Genomic DNA, 4,749 nt, shown 5'->3' with positions numbered 1-4,749 from the left:
TTTTAAGCTAAAAAAGGGGGGCATTATATTATACATGAGATTGTATTATACACGAATAAATATGGTAGTTGTTAGTTGACATCATTAATTAACTTTCGGAATCATTCTGATATGAGGTGGCTGTCACACCTRACTGAGCCTAAAAGGCACAAAAATGCTTATAACCCAGTYAGTTTTTCAGATATTGAGCTAAAATTGATGCCTTGAGCATGATACCTCATGACACCGCACCAAAATGGCCACAACTGTAAAATTTTCCCATGAAATGACCCCAGTCTAAAACCCAGTCTAAAACAATAAGCAACATGAATTCCTTCAAAGAGTGCTAGGTTTTAAATTTCCAGTTTGTACAACTATGAGAGTTTTCCTGAACGTTGTCTTTCTAATTCAAGGCTTTTTTATTGGGACTTCCATTATTTKTAACTTAGAATCTGCTTTAAAGTACATAATTTTAATTACACAATGGATCCAGTCTCCTTTGGCAAAATAATGGGTTTTAAAAAGAAAAATGTTCTACAAATGGTATACACTCCAAAGTTAGAGCATTGTCAACAAATTAATTAATGTGTGTGGACATAAAGCTGAGGTAGCTGACCTCTATTGTATCGACATACAATGCTAAAGAAAATTTTAACATAATAGCTGTTTAAAATGTTGGTGCAGCACTTGCTGATAAACGCCATCTACAGTGAACTTTCCTGTCAGTGAGTTAATGCAAACTCTGTATTAAAAATTAGATTTGAGTTGTTAGGAAGTAGGATTAGCTGTTCTCTATATGAGGTCATGGACATAATAAAGAGAGGGAGGAGGTCTGTTCAAAGTCCAAGAATTGAAGGTCAAATCTAGGCTATCGTTTTAAATTTTGACATAAATATTCAAATRAAAGGCCTAGCATTCTTTGGAAGAATGCAAATTGCTCCCCAGCTTTTATCCAGAGTGCTAGACAAAGATTATCATATGGAGAGAAACAGTGGTGAGCACAGCTAACCAAAAAGTTAAGTTCACTAAMCACTAATCMACTAAACAAGAATCTTAGCTCAGATTAAAAATAAGTGGAAGCTAACACTAACTACTAACCACTGAGATGACTGTTAGTGTGTCACACATCTTCATCTCCTTCCAGTGSAAGATTGGTGGGACTGACACAAATTTGTTGTTTAAYAACTAYTGGYTTAATTTGAAGGTGGGTGGGATCATTTGTGTCAAATCAGCCAATTCAAACCAGAGTTATAGCGCTGTCTAACTTGTGACAATTCCAGTTTACCCCTTTCAAATTAAAGGCATTTCTTTGATTGAGTTTGTATTTTTCTAAATACCATTTAAAGTTGATCAAACAACAAATGGCAAATACTTTCTCTGCCATATTTTTTACATGGTCAGTTTTTTTTATTCCATCTATCCATCCATCCATACATTATCTATGCCCGCTTCTTCATTTCAAGGTCACGGGGGTCACTGTTGCTCATCCAACGGTCACTGTGTGAGGGGCGGGGTACACCCTGGACCGGTCACAAGTCCATCACAGGGACACGTAAAGACAAACAACAATTCACTCTCACTCACACCTAGGGACAATTTAGAATTACCAATTAACCTAACATTCATGTTTYTGGTCTGTGGGAGGAAGCCRGAGTGGAGGAGAGAACCCATGTATGCACAGAGAGAACATGCAAATTCTACCCAGAAAGATCCCCGAGCCRGGATTTGATCCGGTGACCTTCTTACTGAGAGGCATCAGCTCTACCAACTTAGCCGTGGTGCCGCCAGTTTTTTTAATCATTATATAAATGTTGTTAAATGTTATTTTATTTCTTTTTGATGCCCTTAGTTTGAAGTTTAGCCGATAAAGATGCTATGTGCACAGCCATGCTGGTGTTCGACACATCCAGCACAGCTTGTAAGAGGGCATAGTCTTTAATTCGTTTGGGATAAATTACACAAAAAGAAAATTCTTACACTTGTGAATTTTTTAATGGACTTAAAATTAGCAGAAAATTAGTTAGCAGAATCTAATCTGTCCGCTAATGGTTTCCAAAGTTTGCAAAAATAGCTAATCTGCTAAATAAGAAGTAGTTTCTCTTTTAGTTGGTTACTGAATTAGTGAAACTATGCCCACCACTGCAAGAAATGAAGTACAAATCAGTAATTTTTTTCAACATTAACATTTGAATATAAAATTATAGTCATTACCTTAAAAATAGGTGTTGGGATAAATAAATGCCATTTTGGAAATTCTAACTGCTCACTTTTACTCAACTTTTACTTTTAACGTTTGAGCACATTTTGTATCAGAAATGTTCTTTTGATACTTAGGTAAAGTAAATGTCAGACTTTAAAGGGGCGATATTATGTGTTTCTCAGTCGTACATTTAAATATTATACCAAAATAAAGTATCTATGTCACCTTTAGTTGTTATTAAAATGCTGTTGTGTTTAAATAGAAAATAAACTTATCTTTTCATCACGTCCTCTTCCAGATGCCTTTAAATTGGCCTCTGTCTCTTTAAGAACCACCTTCTGCTTCAGTCTCGCCCATTTCATAGGGGGGAGGGGGCGCTGCTATGATGCAGTTTACTTGGCATCTGAAAATACATTTCCCCAAAGGTGTTTTGAATCTGAAAAGAGCTTCACTGAGTGAGAAGTAGTGGATTTCAGCAGACAGTTTGAGTTTCACTTTCACTTTCACCCGAGAGCCTGCAGGAGTCATGGGCGGGGTGTGTGGGGAGAGGGGAGGGGGGGTGCGCTCTGCCATGAGGAAATTTGGCTTAAAGACACGTCCCAGGGGCGTTTCTGGTACCAAAAGGCATTTCTGGTCCCCACCTGTCGTTTTGCTCCTCAGCATGGCTTCCTAAAAACACTGCAGGATTTCTCAAATATGCATGAATGAGTCAAAGCAAGGCGTTTGGCATGTTTTTTTATGAGAGTATAACATTATAACATGACATAAAACTCAAAATAGTTGATTTTACATGATTTAAAAAGGGCACATGCAAAATCCTTTTAGCTGTAAAATGTAGTTAAGATTGAAAATTTAAACAATGGTTTACACGATATTTTTCTAAAAACAGACCCAAAAATACAGATGCAAGCATCAATATCGCCAAAACTCACCCCAAAATAATATTCTTTAGGATTTTAATAGGTATGGGATGATGACAACAAACAGAAATGCTGGTAGACTTAGACATTTATACAGTGACCAAACATGTGGCTACAGCCCATAGTTTGACTCCTATAAAGCTGTAATTTATTCCAAACTTGGATTCTTCTCATATCTGTGTAAATTCAGCTCCGTCTCAGTCAGACTCACTGACATTCCTGTTTCCAAGGCAACACTTTCACGTTCATCTCACTCCTTGGCCATGAAAGCCCTGATTCAGCTCCCTTATGACACAAATGCACTGAGGTGGGTTAAACTTGTGGCCAGAACTATAACTAGAGACCAGATGGAACAATGAGTTGTTTAAAAAAATCTTTATGGCACTGTTGTTTATGTTGCTAATTTAATTTGCAGTATTTGTTCCACTATGACAACGTGTCATGTTTTCTGGTGCAGCTCGCTGCAGTGGGGCCTGYCAAAGTTTGTCTTGGCCCGACTACAGTTGGTATCATTAGCCAGTTAATGAGTGCCGTCAGYGTGTGTGTGTGTGAGATAGAGATCGATCGATGGGAGCTAATACAGGCCTCTTCATTAGGCTCAACTTAACGTCCACCATTGACTGCTCTGCTGTTGACATAGGGTCTGGCCCCCACCACGCGGCACACCAGGGATGTGTGTGTCACTCACCGAATGAAGAGAACAGCAAGACTGGATGAACGGGATTGATTGTTATGGTTCCACTGGGGGTGGCCCATGGTTCTGGTTGGTGTTCTCTTTGATGGTTGAGGTGTTTGGAATAGCAATGTTCTAACTCCTGCCTTCACTTAGAGCAGCACACACACTCCTAAACAGGGAGATGCATCATGTTTAATGCTAGAACCGCCAAGGGGTCATCTTGCTTCCACTTTATTTTTAACCTCCCTAAAATTCCTAAAAACAAGCTGCACATCTCACTGTTCCACTTCTCCTAAAATAGCATTAATATTCAATAATTACAGGATATGTTTTTCAAAAAAGTAGAATTGGGCTAATTTCTACACAGAACCTTTGAGGGTTAGGGTTACAGTCATTTTACCTGCACAGAAACAACAAAGTATGCGGGGATGAACTGCCATGTCACTGCTATTCCTGGCAATTGAATTGTACCATCAACATAACTAAAGATAGACTAAGAGAATTAATTAACTTCCACTGAACAAAATTGGGTCTAAAATGTCTTGTTTTTGTGAGATATGTTATGTTCTTTGAGAGTCTGTGCTCCAGGGAGGTGGGGTTGTACCAATAATACATCCAACCTCATAGCTTCAACCTCTGGCCTCCAGTCCTGTGTTTTCTATATATGAATATGTATATGTATATGTATATGTATAATATTTTTTTTTCTCAGCTGTTTTGCAGTAGTAATGCAGCTGACTTGGCACTGGAAAATCTTAGTTTTGAATCTCTGCCACGCCCATTTGTTCTGGTGTCCTTAAGACATCTAATCCCTAACTGCTCCTGGGCGCTCACATAGCAGGCCGCTGCTTTAATTGTGTGCATCTTACATGCATGATGGGTCAAATGCAGAGCACAAATTTCATTATTGTATGATAATGTGCATTGATGACACAATATACAGTAGCACATTATTATCCTTATTATCCTTATTA

The 4,749-nt window shown here is 38.3% G+C and overlaps 1 protein-coding gene across 5 annotated transcripts in view; it reads left to right on the top strand.

Annotated features, from left to right (window-relative positions):
- LOC106525812 (receptor tyrosine-protein kinase erbB-4) overlaps window positions 1-4,749 on the top strand; it is a 513,565-nt gene that overhangs the window by 392,331 nt on the left and 116,485 nt on the right. The window lies entirely within an intron of this gene.

Source organism: Austrofundulus limnaeus, unplaced genomic scaffold (genome assembly GCF_001266775.1).
Source record: "Austrofundulus limnaeus strain Quisiro unplaced genomic scaffold, Austrofundulus_limnaeus-1.0 Scaffold242, whole genome shotgun sequence".
In the NCBI taxonomy this organism is placed as follows: Eukaryota; Metazoa; Chordata; class Actinopteri; order Cyprinodontiformes; family Rivulidae; genus Austrofundulus; species Austrofundulus limnaeus.
This window is presented reverse-complemented; position numbering and strand designations above follow the sequence as displayed.